The sequence below is a fragment of the Plecotus auritus genome (genome assembly GCF_963455305.1).
Source record: "Plecotus auritus genome assembly, chromosome: X".
Classification (NCBI taxonomy): domain Eukaryota; kingdom Metazoa; phylum Chordata; class Mammalia; order Chiroptera; family Vespertilionidae; genus Plecotus; species Plecotus auritus.
In genome coordinates this window covers 81645083-81662718 of record NC_137784.1, presented here as the reverse complement: position 1 = coordinate 81662718, position 17636 = coordinate 81645083, and the positions used below count along the sequence as shown (strand labels likewise).

The following is a 17636-nucleotide window of genomic DNA, read 5'->3' as shown; positions in this document are numbered from 1 at the left end:
AATACAAAATTATGAAGATAGTGTAAGGAGCCTCTAGGACAACTTCAAATGTACCAACATTCACATTATGGGGGTTCTAGAAGAAGAGAGGGAGACAGATATTGGAAAAACAATTTGAAGAAATAATGACAGAAAACTTCCCCTGCCAGGTGAAAGAAATAGACTTACAAGTCCAGGAAGCACAGAGAGTCCCATCAAGAAGAACCCAAAGAGGACCACGCCAAGACACATCATAATTAAAATGCCAAGGGCAAAAGACAAAGAGAGAATCTTAAAAGCAGCAAGAGAAAAGCACTTAGCTACCAACAATGGAATACCCATATGACTTTTAGCTGATTTCTCAATAGAAACTATGCAGGCCAGAAGGGAGTGGCAAGAAATATTCAAAGTGATGAACAGCAAGGACCTACAATCAAGATTACTTTATCCAGCAAAGCTATCATTTAGAATTGAAGGTCAGATAAAGAGCTTTATGGACAAGAAAAAGCTAAAGGAGTTCATCACCACTAAACCAGTATTATATGAAATGTTGAAGGGTATTCTTTAAGAAGAGGAAGAAAAAGATAAAAAATATGAACAACAAAATGGCAACAAATACATACCTATGAACAATTGAATCTAAAAATCAAAATAAATGAATAGGAAATCTAATGATCAGAATAAGCTGGTGAGTAAAATAGAACCAGAGGCAAGGCAATGAAACAGACTGATGATTTTCATAGGGAAGGGGATTGAGAGGGCGGGAAGAGATAAAACCAAGATCTTACTGGTATATGCATATATGCATTACCTATGCACATAGACAATAGAGTGTTGAAGCTCTGAGTTAGAGTTGGAACTGGGTGGAGGGGGGTAATGGTGGGGGGAGAAGTGGGACATCTCTAATAATTCCAACAATAAATATTAAAAAAATTAAAGTGCCGAAACCGGTTTGGCTCAGTGGATAGAGCGTCGGCCTGTGGACTAAAGGGTCCCGGGTTCGATTCCAGTCAAGGGCATGTACCTTGGTTGCGGGCACATCCCCAGTAGGGGGTGTGCAGGAGGCAGCTGATCAATGTTTCTCTCTCATCGATGTTTCTAGCTCTCTATCCCTCTCTCTTCCTCTCTGTAAAATATCAATAAAATATATTAAAAATAATAATAAATAAATAAACAAATTAAAGTAAAATGCAGCCTTCTCTTTTTCTCAGTGAAGTATACTTTTGATTTCCTCTGGAGGCTGCTTTTCCTGTTTGCAAATTGGTCAGTTCAAGTTTCTCCTCTTTCTGCACCTCAGATTTGGGACTTTTGTTGACACAGGTGAGAAAGAAAGGTCACTTCCTGGCAGGACAGTAACTGAGAATATTTTGAAGATCTCAGGAAGAAAAGAATTTACCCAAATATATAGATTCTACAGGTGAAATCTAGCTTGCTTCTCAGCATCAGAATTGCAAATAACAAGAGTTTTTTACAAATCCAATCTCAGATTCCTCATGCAAGTTTCCTTCAAAGCAAACTTCAGAGAGCCATATGGCAAATTAATACGCTTGCTACACTATGTAAATAATCAGGTCAAACTAATGAGAAAAATCATCTTTGAGATCAAGAGAATCTTTCTTTGAGATTGTTTTAGATCAAAGAGAGGAATTATAATTTAAAAATTGTGTTGAAATGGAAAACTATGCATCGTCTATAGCATACCCTTTAGACCTGTTTGATAAAGGTTTCATTGACTCTCCCACCTCATCTGTAAAGACCAGTTTTGTCTCCATTTGTAATTTTTCAACATTCATTTACTCCATAAAAATGTTTGCTCTTGTGACTTTTTTTTGAACCAGTAATAATATCAGCTTGGTTCCCTCATATTATAAAAATAAAATTAAAGTTTAACCTACATTTAATTTTATATCTGTATGAGAATTATGATCTTACCTTATTTTTAAAAATTATGTTTTAACAGTGAGTTCAATTCTTGGTTACCTTTCTGAGTTTAGATTATAGAGTCAACTGTGTACTCTCTATCAAGAATTTTATGACTTAACAAAAAGGATTTTTAAAAGGAAGCACTTGGCCTGCCAAGGCATAAACTTGGGTGACAACTTAAATAAAGCCTAAGTATGATTTTACTTCCAAAGTATGTTTTTCATCCATTTTTTACTATGATTCAATATAGCAAACAAGTCTAAGAGATCAGAAGCTGTGGAGAGTACTTAAGGAATGACTTTTTCTATCACATGCTAGTAGACAGACTTTTCTGGAAGCCACCTTTTGACATATTTGTAAGATGTAATTTTTCCCCTAAGCAAATCATATTTTGCCTTCTTTATTTATGCCCCATTTCCTCTTTTCCTGTTTGTGTATGCATATTTTAAAACTAATGTTTCTGCTTAATCTAGAAAAAAAGTATCTCTGTTTCTATTTTGTTAGTCATATGCAATATAAATTAACTTTCATTACCTTCTAGTTTGTTAAAGGAAGACTTAAGTGGGTTGTTGCTTTTTGATAAGATTTAAGTATCTCCTTAGGACTATCCATATGGAATGTGTGTGTGTTAAGCATTGGAGACTCTTGGACTTACTCTTGTCACTGAGGATATTACCCTGTTGACTTCCAGTATGAGCCATTTCAAAGACAGGATAAAACAAGGAAATAAATGCTTGTTGATTCCATAACCTGAACAGCAGCTATCAAATCTAGGTCTTCCTATAAAATGTGGAGTTACTATTTCTTACTCTTATTGAATCTATTGTTCTTATACTAGCCATGCATAAAAATAGTGCTGAATTTTACAGATTAAAATGTTTATGTGATATTTGTATTTACCTTCTTTCCTTTTATTGTCTACCTCCATTCCCTATATGTTTATTGACATCTCTTGGTTTGCGTCACAGATTAGAAGATAATAGATCCATAATTTTGATATCAAGTAAGGAATCAGACCTTCCAGAGATCACTCCCAATTTGCACTTCACTAGAAAAGGGCAGAGAGTTTTCCACCCAAGATTATTTTCCTGGAATAGCTTAATTTCATTCTCCTAATAGGCTGTGATCTATAGTAGGGTTTGACTGCACCATACTCTCCATGAGGAAATTACTTTTTAACTTCTGTTTAAACTTCTCATAGAGTATGTGTAATATAATAGTACTGGGAGTAATTATATCCCCCAGAAGACATTTAGCAATCTCTGGAGCAATTTTGAGTTGTCCCAACTGATGGGGAATACTATTGGAATTTACCTGAAGAAGTTAGGGGATGCTACTAAACAGCACAGGAGAGCCCCTCCCTGTTAGAGAATCTTCAGGTCCTAAATGTCAATAGTGCTGAGGAGATCCAAGATGACGGCTGACAGGACAGCAGAGAGAAAGAGAGTGTGAGTGAAGGAGTGAAAGGGGAGTGCGTGGACGTGTGGGGCATGAGTGTGTATGTGAGTGACGGACAGTTATATTCCACAGGACTGTTGAGGACTAGTGGACTGGCTCCCCTAGCTGGGCAGCCTCTACTACCACTGAAATCTCTTCTGGGGAGGCTGGCTCTGCCGCAGAGACCACAGCAATATTGAAGGGGAGAGTGGCTGTGACTGGGAACCCAGCTTCACCTCCATCCAGGGAGACCTCAGACAACACCTGGGAAGCTACAGCCACACCAGCCAGGAACCAGCTGCCTCAGCTGTGAATCCACCAACACTGAGACTCCACCCCCCACCCCCCTGGCTATGGATGCTTAAAATTATTGTCGAGGGGGAGACAAAATGGTGGCCAAATAGGTGGACAGGTCTTCTCATGGAACAGATAGAAGAAACAGCTGAATTGAATAACATCCACCTGGAATTGGCAAATTAAACACAGCTGGTGAGACAATCTGTGGACAGAAAAAACATAGTTCCCCTGGAGAGAGGTGGGATTGGGAATCTGGGCTGGAGGGAGAAACACTCACAACTGGGAGTAGAGTCTTAGAGGGATATTGCGTGGCACCAAATCCGCATCCTTTGGGGACAGTTCAGCGCTTGACCTTGGAACGGGGTCCACAGGGCACTGGCAGTGGGGGACTCTAGATCTAAGCAAACAGCCATCGGAGGCTGTGCCCAGAAAGGCAGTCTGAAGTCCTGCACTGGCCACACAGTGCCAGGGGGAGAGAAATGTGCAGCAGCACGGTTGCTCTGTCTTTATATTTTCCTTGTTTTTACTCACTAAACCCAGTGCATAGGATCTTCTGATTAAAAACATTCACCTAGACTGCAGGGGAAGTTGGTTTTTGTGGAAACTGGGGAACAGAATAGGGAGAGGTGACCAGGAAGCCAGCTCTAGGACAGTCCATTCCTCCAACCTTGAACAGACATTTTTCCCTGAAGACCAGGCTTCTCCTAGCAGGGCAGCCACACCCAGCCTAGAGCAGCAGGGAAAGGAAGATTCTAAATACCCCCAGGGAGCCCTTGGGGTCTGGGCTGAGGGGCCATTTGGTCGCAGAAAGCAATACAGAAACACCGCCACCTAGAGGCCGTGTCAGAAATAGACACTTGTGTAAAAAAAGACTGAAAGCAGGCAGAAAAACAAAGTGGGCAGATTGATCCTGCCTGAGTGAAACCAAGATTGTGGACTCTGACACAGAGTAGCATTGGATTGCTGGGAGCTTCAGCAGGGTACTGACTATGAACAAACTTCACTACTTCACTTTTTTATTTTTTTTATCTTTTACTTAAGAAACTAAATTTTTTTTTCTTTATTTTATTTTTTCTTTATTATTTTTCTTTATTTATTACTAGAGGCCCAGTGCATGAAATTCGTGGACGGGGGAGGTGGGAGCCCTCAGCCCAGCCTGCACCCTCTCCAATCTGGGACCCCTCCAGGGATCCCACCGGGCAGTCGGACATCCCTCTCACAATCCAGGACTGCTGGCTCCCAACTGCTTGCCTGCCTGCCTTCCTGATTGCCCCTAACCACTTCTGCCTGCCAGCCTGATCACACCCTAACCACTCCCCTGCCAGCCTGATTGATGCCTAACTGCTCCCCTGCCAGCCTGTTTGCCCCTAACTGCCCTCTCCTGCAGGCCTGGTACCCCCCAACTGCCCTGCCCTGCAGGCCTGGTCACCCCCAACTGCCCTGCCCTGCAGGCCTGGTGACCCCGAACTGCCCTCCCCTGCAGGCCTGGTACCCCCCAACTGCTCTCCCCTGCAGGCTTGGTCGCCCCTAACTGCCCTCCCCTGCAGGCTTGATCGCCCCCAACTGCCCTCCCTTGCAGGCCTGGTTCCTCCCAACTGCCCTCCCCTGCTGGCCTGATCGCCCACAACTGCCCTCCCTTGCAGGCCTGGTCCCTCCCAACTGCCCTCCCCTGCTGGCCATCTTGTGGTGGCCATCTTGTGTCCACATGGGGGCAGGATCTTTGACCACATGGGGGCAGCCATCTTGTGTGTTGGAGTGACGGTCAATCTGCATATTACTCTTTTATTAGATAGGATAGAGGTCTGGTGCATGGTTAGGGGCCAGCTGGTTTGCCCTGAAGGGTGTCCCGGATAAGGGTGGGGGTTCCCTTAGGGCGTGGGCGGCCTGGGAGAGGGGTCTGTGGTGGTTTGCAGGCCGGCCACACCCCCTGGCGACCCAAGTGGAGGCCCTGGTATCTGGGATTTATTTATCTTCTACAATTGAAACTTTGTAGCCTGAAGCAGAGCCAAGCCTTCTGCTTGCTCCGTGGCAGCAGCCTTTTCTGTTGGGATTTATGTATCTTCTATAATTGAAACTTTGTATCCTTAAGGGGAGGCCTGGGCCGGCCAGGGTGTGTGGAAAGCATGGCTTCCTTCATCACCGGGGGCAACCCTAGCCTCCTTCTCTTTCCAGCTGTGTGGCTGCCGCCATTTCTGTTTGGTTTTATGTATCTTCTATCATTGAAACTTTGTAGCCTTGAGTGGAGGCCTAGGCCAGCAAGGGCAGGCAGAAAGCTTGGCTTCCTCCATTGCCGTGGAAACCCAAGCCTCCCTCCTGCTCTCTGTGGCCATAGCCATCTTGGTTGAGTTTATTTGCATATTCACTCCTGATTGGTTTGTGGGCGTGGCTAGAAACATCAGTGAGAGCCCTAACCGGTTTGGCTCAGTGGATAGAGCATCGGTCTGCATACTCAAGGGTCCCAGGTTCGATTCCGGTCAAGGGCATGTACCTTGGTTGCAGGCACATATCCGGTGGAGAGTGTGCAGGAGGCAGCTGATCAATGTTTCTCTCTCATTGATGTTTCTAACTCTCTATCCCTCTCCCTTCCTCTCTGTAAAAAATCAATAAAATATATTTTAAAAAAAAGAAACTTCAGTGAGAGAGAAACATTGATTAGCTGCCTCCTGCACACCTTCTATGGGGGATGTGCCCACAACCAAGGTACATGCCCTTGGCCGGAATTGAACCTGGGATCTTTCAGCCCACAGGCCGATGCTCTATCCAATGAGCCAAACCAGTTAGGGCTGGCTGTTTGTTTTTTTTTTATTTTATGCTTTTGTTTTTCCTCTCCTCACTTGTTCTCTTCTTCTACTAAAAGCTTAATTAGTTTTGCTCACCAAACTCAGGCCTATCTGCTCTCTACTCTATTTTCCTTTTCCAAATATAGATTAATATATAGATTAAAGAAGAGAAACATTTTTTATTTTATATATATATATATATATACATATATATAAATGTTCTTTTATATATATATTAATATGTATAAATATTTTTCAATTATTATTTTTATTATTATTTTTAATTGAGTATTTTATTTTTTACTTTTCTTCTTATTCACTCATTCTCTTTTTACCTCCTCTATACTTAATCATGTCCATTCCCCCATTGATTCAATTCCTTTACCTTACATTCTGGAAATAAGCTCTGCCTCTTCAGATTCAGCTCCCCTCCTTTTCTTATGGGTGTTTGTTGTTTGCATTTTTGGATTAGTTGTTCGTTTCATGGAGTTTTCTCTGTATATATGTTTATTTTTATCCCTTCTTTTTTCTTATTTTTCTTTTCTCTCTTACCTTTTTTCCTTTTCGCAATATCATTTTTGCACTATTTTCTCTCCCCTAATTCTCTTTTCTCTGCTGGTCAACTTTTTGGGGGTTATTGGTGTAGTGAATACATTCGTGTTTTCTTCCCTCTGTGTCGTTTCTTGTCAAGTTGTATTTTGTGTTCTTTGGTCAATGTTGTAGAAAGTGAGCCACATAACCAGACACCATGAGAGGAGTAAAAATGGGGAGACAAAGAAACAGCCCCCATATGAAAGAAAAGAAGGAATCACCGGAAAAGAAAGTAAACAAACTGGAGGCAAGCAATTTATCAGAGAAATAATTCGGAGCAATCATCATAAGGACACTGAAAAGGATGGAAGTCAAATTCAACAACATGTGTAAGAATCAAGAGGAAATGAAGAAGAACAAGAAGAAATGAAGAATGACATAGCTGAAATAAAGAACACAATAGAAGCCATCATCAGTAGAAGAAGCTGAGGACCGCATCAGTGAGCTAGAAGACAAGGTAGGGAAAATACCCAAGCAGAGCAGCAACTGAAAAAAAAACACACAAAACAAAACAAAACAAAACAAAAAACAAAAAAAACAACAACAACATCAAAAACACTGATAAAACCGAAGAGCCTAAGGGAACTTTGGGACAACATGAAAAGAAACAACATCCACATAATAAGGGGCCAGAAGGAGAGGAAACTAAGCAAGGAAAACTTGTTTTTTTTTCTTTTTTATTTGCTTTATTGATTAAGGTATTACATATATGTCCTTATCGCCCCATTGCCCCCTAACCACTCACTCATGCCCTCGCCCCCCTGTTGTTTGTGTCCATTGGTTAGGCTTATATGCATGCATACAAGTCTTTTGGCTGATCTCTCCCCCTTACCCTCACCCTCCCCTACCTTCCCTCTGAGGTTTGATGGTCTGATTGATGCTTCTCTGTCTCTGGATGTGTTTTTGTTCATCAGTTTATGTTGTTCATTATATTCCACAAATGAGTGAGATCATGTGATACTTATCTTTCTCTGACTGGCTTATTTTGCTTAGCATAATGCTCTCCAGTTTCATCCATGCTGTTGCAAATGGTAAGAATTCCTTCTTTTTCACAGCAGCATAGTATTCCATTGTGTAGCTATACCACGGTTTTTTTTAATCCACTAATCTGCTGATGGGCACTTAGGCTGTTTCCAAATCTTAGCAATGTTGAATAGTGCAGCTATGAACATAGGGGTGCATATGTCCTTTTTGATTGGTGTTTCTAGTTTCTTGGGATATATTTATAGAAGTGGGGTCACTGGGTCAAATGGGAGTTCCATTTTTAGTTTTTTGAGGAAACTCCATACTGTTCTCCATAGTGGCTGCACCAGTCTGCATTCCCACCAGCAGTGCATGAAAGTTCCTTTTTCTCTGCATCCTAGCCAGAACTTGTTGTTTGTTGATTTGTTGATGATAACCATTCTGACAGGTGTGAGATGGTACTGAATTGTTGTTTTGATTTGCATCTTTCAGATGATTAGTGACTTTAAGCATGTTTTCATGTCTCTTGGCCTTCCTTCTGTCTTCTTTCGAAAAGTATCTATTTAAGTCTGTTGCCCATTTTTTTATTGGGTTGTTTATCTTTCTTTTGTTAAGTTGTATGAGATGTCTGTAAATGTTGGAGATTAAACCCTTATCTGTAATAACATTGGCAAATACGTTCTCCCATGAAGTGGGCTTTCTTGTTGTTTTGTTGATGGTTTCTTTTGCTGTGCAAAAGATTTTATTTTGATGTAGTCCCATTTGTTTATTTTCTCTTTAGTTTCCATTGCCCTAGGAGTTGTATCGGTGAAGAAATTGCTTTGGCATGTGTCTGATAATTTGCTGCCTGTGGATTCCTCTAGTATTTTTATGGTTTCCTGTTTTACGCTTAAGTACTTTATCCATTTTGAGTTTATTTTTGTGTATGGTGTAAGTTGGTGGTCTAGTTTCATTTTTTTGCATGTATCTGTCCAATTTTCCCAACACCATTTATTGAAGAGACTGTCTTGACTCCATTGTATGTTCTTGCCTCCTTTGTCAAATATTAATTGAGCATAGAGGTTTGGGTCGATTTCTGGGTTCTCTATTCTATTCCACTGGTCTATATGCCTATTATTGTGCCAGCACCAGGCAGTTTTGAGAACAGTGGCTTTTTAATACAGCTTGTTATCTGGTATTGAGATCCCACCCATTTTGTTCTTCTTTCTCAGCATTGCTGCAGCTCTTCTGGGTCTTTTTTATTATTATTTTTTTTTATTGTCTAAAGTTTTACATATGTCTCCTTTTTCCTGTTTGACACCCCCCACCATTCCCACCCTGGGCAAGCCCACACTGCCCCAGTGACTGTGTCCATTGGTTATGCTAATATAGATGCATACAAGTCCTTTTGTTGCACTATAACCCACCAACCTCCACTGTCATTTGTCTCTGGATCTATTTTTGTTCATCAGTTTATGATGACCATTATATCCCACATATGAGTGACATCAAGTGACATTTATATTTCTCCAACTGGCTTATTTTGCTTAGCATAATGCTCTCCAGTTCCATCCATGCTGTTACAAATGGTAAAAGTTTCTTCTTTTTATAGCAGCTTAGTATTCCATTGTATAGATATACCACAGTTTTTTTAATCCACTCATCTGCTGATGGGCACTTAGGTTGTTTCCAAATCTTAGCTATTGTAAATTGTGCTGCTATGAACATAAGGGCACATAAATATCTTATCTGATTGGTTTTTCTGGTTTTTTTTTTTTTTTTTGGATATAGTCCTAGAAGTGGGATTACTGGGTCAAATGGCAGTTCCATTTTTATCTTTTTGAGGAAACTCCACACTGTCTTCCACAGTGGCTGCACCAGTCTGCATTCCAATTAGCATTGAATGAGAGTTCCTTTTTCTCTACATCTTTGCCAGCACTTATCATTTGTTGATTTGTTGATGATAGCCATTCTGACAGGTGTGAGATGGTATCTCATTGTTGTTTTGATTTGCATCTCTCGGATGATTAGTGACTTTGAGCATGTTTTCATATGTCTTTCGGCCTTTTGTATGTCTTCTTTCAAAAAGTGTGTATTTAGGTCCTTCGACCATTTTTTGATTGGATTGTTTTGTTAAGTTGTATGAGCTTGCTGTAAATATCGAAGATTAATCCCTTATCTGAAATAGCATTGGAAAATGGTAAAAAAGCATGTTATCCCATGCAGTGGGCTTTCTTGTTGTTTTGTTGATGGGTTATTTTTGCTGTGCAGAAGCTTTTTATTTTGATGTACTCCCATTTGTTTATTTTCTCCTTAGTCTTCAATGCCCTAAGATCTGTGTTGGTAAAGATATCGCTATGACATATTCTAATATTTTGTTGCCTATGGAGTCTTGTAGGATTTTTATGGTTTCCTGTCTTACATTTAAGTCCTTTATCCATTTTAAGTTTATTTTTGTGTGTGTTGTAAGTTTGTTATCTAGTTTAATTTTTTTGCATGTATCTGACCACATTTCCCAGCGCCATTTATTGAAGAGATGGTTTGACTCCATTGTATGCTCTTGCCTCCTATGTCAAATATTAATCAAGCTTAATGGCTTGGGTTGATTTCTGTGTTCTCTGTTCTTTTTCATTGGTCTATATGTCTGTTCTTGTGCCAGTACCAGGCAGTTTTGATAACCATGGCTCAGTAATATAGATTGATATCTGGTATTATGATCCCTCCAACTTTGTTATTCTTTCTCAGGATTGCTGTGGCTATTCGTGGCCTTTTTTTTTATTTCAGATGAATTTTGGGGGAGTTTATTCTAGATCTTTGAAGTATGCTGTTGGTATTTTAATGGGGATTGCATTGAATCTGTAGATTGCTTTGGGTAGTATGAAAATTTTAATGATGTTGATTCTACCAATCCATGAACATGGTATGTTCTTCCATTTGTTTATGTCTTCATCTATCTCTTTTTTCAATGTCCTGTAGTTTTCTGAGTACAGGTCTTTTACTGCCTTAGTTAAGTTTATCCCTAGGTATCTTAATTTTTTTATTCAATGGTAAATGGGATTTTTTTTTTTTTTAGTTTTTCATTCTATTTAGTTATTGTTGGTATATAAAAAAGCCATAGATTTCTGTGTGTTAATTTTGTATCCTGCTACATTACTGAATTCATTTATTAGGTCTACTAGTTTTTTTATGAAGTTTTTTTTTGTGTGTTTTCTATGTACTGTATCATGTCATTTGTGAATATGGACAGTTGTACTTCTTCTTTTCCAATTTGGATGCCTTTTAATTCTCTTCTTGTCTGATTGCTATGGCTAGCACTTCCAGTACTATATCGAACAGGAGTGGTGAGATTGGGCATCCCTGCGTCGTTCCCATTCTTAGGGCAAATGAGTCTAGTTTTTGCCCATTGAGTATGATGTTGGCTGTAGGTTTGTCATATAAGGCTTTTCTTATATTGAGGTATGATCCCTCTATTCCCACTTTGCTGAGTTTTTATCAAGAAAGGGTGTTGGATTTTGTCAAATGATTTTTCTGCATTGGTTGATATGACTGTGATTTTTGGCTCTCATTTTTTTTATGTGATGTATCACATTTATTGATTTGCGGATATTGTACCATCCTTGAATCCCTGGAATAAATCCCACTTGGTCATGGTGTATGATCTTTCTAATGTAATTCTGGGTCTAATTTGCTAGTATTTTGTTCAGAATTTTAGCATCTATGTTCATCAAGGATATTGGCATGTAGTTCTCTTTCTTTGTGGTGTCTTTATCTGGTTTTGGAATTAGGATAATGCTGGCTTCATAGAAAGAGCTTGGAAGTATGCCTTCCTCTTGAATTTTTTGGAATAGTCTGAGGAGGATAGGTTTAAGTTCTATTTTGAATGCTTGGTAGAACTCCCCTGTAAACCGTCAGGACCAGGGTTTTTGTGTGCTGGAAGATTTTTGATTACTGCTTCAATTTCCTCAGTATTATAGGCCTATTCAGGTTTTTTTATCCTTCCTGATTGAGTTTTGGATGCTTGTATTTTTCTAAGAATATGTTCATTTCATCTAGGTTGTCCAGTTTGTTGTAATAGAGTTGTTCATGGTATTTTTTCATAATCCTTTATTTTTCTGTGGGGTTGCTTGTTACTTTTCCTCTTTCATTTCTGATTTTGTTTATTTCGGCCCTCTCTCTTTGCTTCTTGGTGACCCTGGCTAGAGGGTCATCAATCTTGTTTATCCTTTCAAAGAACCAGATCTTAGTTTTATTAATATTTTGTAATGTGTTTTTGGTGTCTGTGTCATTTATTTCCACTCTGATCTTTACTGTTTCCTTTCTTCTGCTTACTCTGGGTTTTTCTTGTTGCTCTCTTTCTAATTCTTTGGGTTATAGGGTTAGGTAATTTATTACCATTTTTTTTTTTTTATTTTGGAGGCAGGCCTGTAGAGCTATGAACTTCCCTCTCAAGACTGCTTTCACTGTGTCCCATGGATTTTGTATTGTTGTGTTTTCATTGTCATTTTTTACCAGAATGCTTTTTTACCATTTGCAACAGAATGTATTAAACTGGAGAGCATTATGCTAAGCAAAATAAGCCAGTCGGAGAAATATAAATATTACATGACCTCACTCATTTGTGGGATATAATGATCAACATAAACTGATGAACAAAAATAGATCCAGAGAGATGGGGCTGGGAAGGGGGAGTTCGAGATCAACCAAAGGACTGGCATGCATGCATATTAGCATAACCAATGGACGCAGACACTTGGGCGGTGGGAACCTGCCCTCGGGAGTGGGAGTGGCAGTGAGGGGGGTCAATAGGGGAAAAAGATATATGTAATACTTTAAACCAGTGGTCGGGAAACTGCGGCTCTGCTAAGTAATGAGTTTGCCGACCACTGCTTTAAACAATAAAAAATCTGAAAAAATTAGTGCTGAAATTGAGAATCCTTGGCCTACTGTATCAACAATTCTATTTTCCTGATATTGAACTACTTGTATTTCCAATAAGTACTGCACTGATAAAAAAAAGTTTTCAGATTATGAATGTTGTCTGCAATTTAACTCAAGTATTTCTCTTTTATTGTTTTAGAGCCTGGCCATAAAGAGTGTAGAAAATTATAGACACTTAAATAATAAACCATGGGGAGAAATACTATAAGTTTGGGAATGTACAGTACATGTAGATGCTTAGTGAATAAAATAAATCTAAGTAGATAAGCAAGCTTTACTTAAGATGTAAGACACAATATTTATATTTAATAAAAACAGTGGAAATTTACCAGCAACCATTAGAATGGATAACATTTTCTTTGACCTGGCAGTATTCAGTGACAAATTTCCCTTTTAATCTAAAAATCTAAATTATCAACTTAAAAATATTTAATTCACATAACTGAAAGTTAGAAGATAGAGATTATACTAAATTATTTACATTATTCACTTACAGAGTAAAGTGCTTATTTAATGAAACACAAGTGTTAATGAAAAGCTGTATTAACAAAAGCAATCCCAAGATATATTTGAAACTTTAAAAAATTGAGGTGTACATAGCAAACAGAAGAACATAATAAAAAAACTGGACTTTCTCAAATATTGTTTAAGAATATAATTTTATGTCCTACCTGGTTATTTAGTAAATTCATATGTACTTACTAAAGTATTTTAACTTGGTGTTTTGCTATTTTTCTTATATAAGAGCACTAGTTGATAGAAATGAAACATACCATGTAATTATTATCCAGTTTTGAGAAGGTGCTGTGTAGTTGCACATTCAGTTACTGTGATGTAATTACTGAGGAGTCCATTCATTTAACATCTCTTGTTCCTTGGGCAGCAGCTTTTGTAATATGGTGCCAAGCAGATACTAATGGTAAAAGAAATCTCACAAAATTTGTTGCAGTAATCTTTAGCAGGTTCATTCAGGGATGTAGATGGTAAAGTGATAGACATTCCTTTTGGCCAAAAGGGGGAGTCATTGGGTACAAGGGAATGCCTTTCTGCTACATTGTTTTAGTTGGCCCCATCTTGCTAGCCTCTGAGAAGTTTATATGTAGATTCTAGTGAGCCTAACCTAACACTATCAAGGCAAAGATGATTTATTTGGGCGGTCTCTTTGTAATCAACACTAACCATCTATGGGGACTCCAAAAATCTCTCCTGCCTTCCATCTGGCTATTAAGAGAGAAACTGTGTCTGAGACAATATTTATCACCACCAACATCCTATATAAAACTGCCATGAGATAATGGTTACTGTGAATGAGATCTAGTCTGGCTTGCGAAGTTTAAATTATCTTGAAAGAGCCCATTACTTTTTACCAATAGGACAAGAACCCAGGTACATACAATTTTTATTTTTAAAAATTGCTTTAGAATCCTTCTGTTTCTGGGAAGATGGCGTTGATATACTTTCCCTTATTCCTCCAGCTAAGTACAACTAAGCTTTGGATATTGTGTATAAAACAAATAAAAGAAGACTCTTCAAGGCAGAGAAAAGAGGACAGATAGGTTAGAAACCTCAGGATCCAAAGAATGACATGATATTGATTCTCTGAGTTTTCTTTGTGTCTCAATATCCCAGATTTGTTGCTGAAGCCAGCAACCTAGAAATGTCAACAGGCACAGACAAAAAATGACCAACAAAAGTCCAGCTGTCTCTAGATGAAGGACCAGGAATGGGGAACCTTAGCAAGATAGAAAACTTTCAATCAGTAATTGCCCTCTTCTAGCTAAACATCACAGAAAGAACAAAACAATATGATGGCCCCACTCCCACGCCTCCATGTTGACAAAGACTGATTGGGGAGCCTAGACATCTACTCTCATAATGCTAAAACAAGGTGCCCTTACACTGATATCAGGGTGGTATTAGAGATGGTCAAATAGAAAGCCAAGAAGTTCATCCCCACCAGCTAACTCTATGGTGTCAGTGGAAACCATGTGGAAAGTCTAGACTTACACCCTTATTCAACTGTAATGAGACGTCCTTCCACTTTTCCATTGTGTTGCTGTCAGAGGAGGCCTTTCACCATTTTCAAGTAATAATGAGGCCACTCACAAAGTGGTGACCATAGGACAACCTGGGGTTCACACCCATACAGCAATAGTGAGGAGATCCTTAAGTTTCAATGGAAGCTGAGTACTGAATCTAGACTTCTACTACCCCCAGGCAATAATGAGATAAATCCTGCCCTTTTCCTATTAGAGTAATGTGAGAGAAAGCCAGATAAAACGAAGTTTAAATAAAAGCGTAATGCAAAACTGTCCAGGTTTAAATGGAAAACTATTAGCTACAGAAAAAAAAAAACACCTAGAAAAACCTCAACTAAATGAAAAAGAGGCAGACACTCTGGGGCAGCCAGTGCTGGCACAGAGACCATGCCATCTTGAAGAACAGGACTGCTTGTGACTAGGATCCTAGCCTCACCACCACCCAATCTGGTCTCAGACGTAAGCCAGGACCCTACAACAACTCAGGACAAAGACCTGAGACCACAGCTGCAGACCCACGGACACCAAGACTCCAAAAATCCTGGCCACAGATTTCTGTGAGTCACGGAGCCCATTCCCCTCTCCACTGGCCTGCTGCTGCATCATAGGACCTGTCAGACCCACTCAGTGCGAGCAGTCCTCCTGCCAACACAGGGTGGCTGTGAGACTTAACTTTGGCCCTGGGCACAAGCACACAGGAGTCTGTTTCCCATGGCGCAGGAGTGGGCCTTCTACTGACACAGGGCAACTGGGCTACCTGACTTTGACTCTGGGCACATGAACACAGTCTGTTTCCTGTAGCGCACATGTGCGGCCAGGCCTCCTGCCCACAAAGGGCGGTTGTGCCAACTGACTTTGACTCTGAGCACGCACACACAGGAGTGTTTCCTGCGGCACATGAGTGGCCCTCACGCCAACACAGGGTGGCTGTGCTACCTGACTGACTCTGGGCACGTGGACATGGGAGTCTGTTTCCTGTGGCACAAGAGTGGACTTCCTGCTGACACAGGGCAGCTGCGCTAATTGATTTTTATCTGGGCACGTGGACATGGAGAGTCTGTTTCCCATAGTGCGTTTGTGACCCAGGCCTCCCACCCACAAAGGGCTGCTGTGCCACCTGACTTTGACTGGGCAAGTGCACACAGGTGTCTCGCGGTGCAGGAGTGGGCCTCCTGCCGACACAGGGAAACTGTTCAACCCAGCCCCCCAAGCATACCTGGGACACTGATTTCTCTGCATGAGAGGCAGCACTGAGCACCAGTGACTTGACTTTCAGCACACATATGCAGGGACTCTGTTTTTCATTGTGTGCACACGGGATCCCTGATTCTCAGTGCACGCACACTGAGTGCCTGTGACTCCAATTCTCCATGCACATGCAAACAGGGACACTGATTCTCAGAACTAGGCCACACCAAGTGACAGAGACTCCGATGCTTTATTCTCGGTGTGTGCACATGGGGACTCTGACTCCTGGAGTGCGCTAGGGGACTCTGATTTTTGGTGCATGCCTGCAGGGACTTTATTTCAGTGTGGCACATGTGGATCCCTGATTCTAGATGTGCACAAAAGGCTGCACTGAGTGCTGGTGACTCTGATTCTTGGCGTGTGTGGCTCCCACCAACCCTCGGCAGCCACACGTCTCAGTGCTGGAGCTCTTCAGTGACACTCGGGTGACACGACAATCCCACTGCACATGGCTCAGGCCCCCACAACTTGGCATTTGGAACTTCTGGTTATAGAATGGGCAGACAACAAAATAATCCCCAGAAGAAAGAAAAAGAGGGATCGCCACGTAAGGAAATAAGTGAAATGGAGGCAATCAATGTAACAGAATAAGAATTCAGAGTAATGGTCATACAGTTCATAAACTGGATGGACGAGAAAATCAACAACTTATGCAAAAATCAGGAAGAAATAAAAAATGATATAGCTACAATAAAAAACATATGGAAGGTTTCAACAGTAGACTAGAAAAAGTGGAGAACTGAATTAGTGAGTTAGAAGATAAGGTAGAGAAACAAGCACAATCTGAACACTGATTGGAGAAAAAAATTAAAAAGCAGGAAGAGAGCCTAAGGGAGCTTTTGGACAACACAAAATGAAGTAACATATGCATAATAGGAGTGACAGAGGGACAAGAAAAGCAGCAAGGATTAGAGAATCTATTTGAAGAAATAATGACAGAAAACTTCCCTGATATGGGGAAGAAAAAAGTCACACAACTACAGAGTGTTCCAAGCAAGATGAATCCCAAAAGACCCACACCAAGACACATCCTAATTTTAATGGCAAATGTTAATGACAAAGAGAGATTCTTAAACACAGCAAGAGAGTTACCTAAAAAGGATCCCCCATCAGATTATCAAATGATTTCTCAACAGAAACACACAAAGCCAGAAGGGAATGGAAAGAAATATACAAAGTGATACAAAGCAAAGGACTGAATCCAAGGATACTCTATCCAGAAAGACTATCAATCAAAATTGAAGGGGAAATCAGGAGTTTCTTAGACAAAAAAAAAAAAATGCTAAGGGAGTTTACCACTTTCAAGACAGCAATGCAAGAAATGTGAAAGGGAATGCTGTAAATGGAAAGGGAGGAAATAATACAGGCGTAAAGTACAGAAATGGCTACAAACAAGTACCTATCAATAATAACATTAAATGTAAATGGATCCAATCAAAAGATATCGAGTGATTGAATGGAT

General features: G+C 40.2%; 1 protein-coding gene across 1 annotated transcript in view; it reads right to left on the bottom strand.

Annotated features, from left to right (window-relative positions):
- IL1RAPL2 (interleukin 1 receptor accessory protein like 2) overlaps positions 1-17636 on the bottom strand; it is a gene marked incomplete at its 3' end in the record, with an annotated part of 799403 nt that overhangs the window by 143922 nt on the left and 637845 nt on the right. The gene's annotated exons all lie outside the window — the stretch shown is intronic.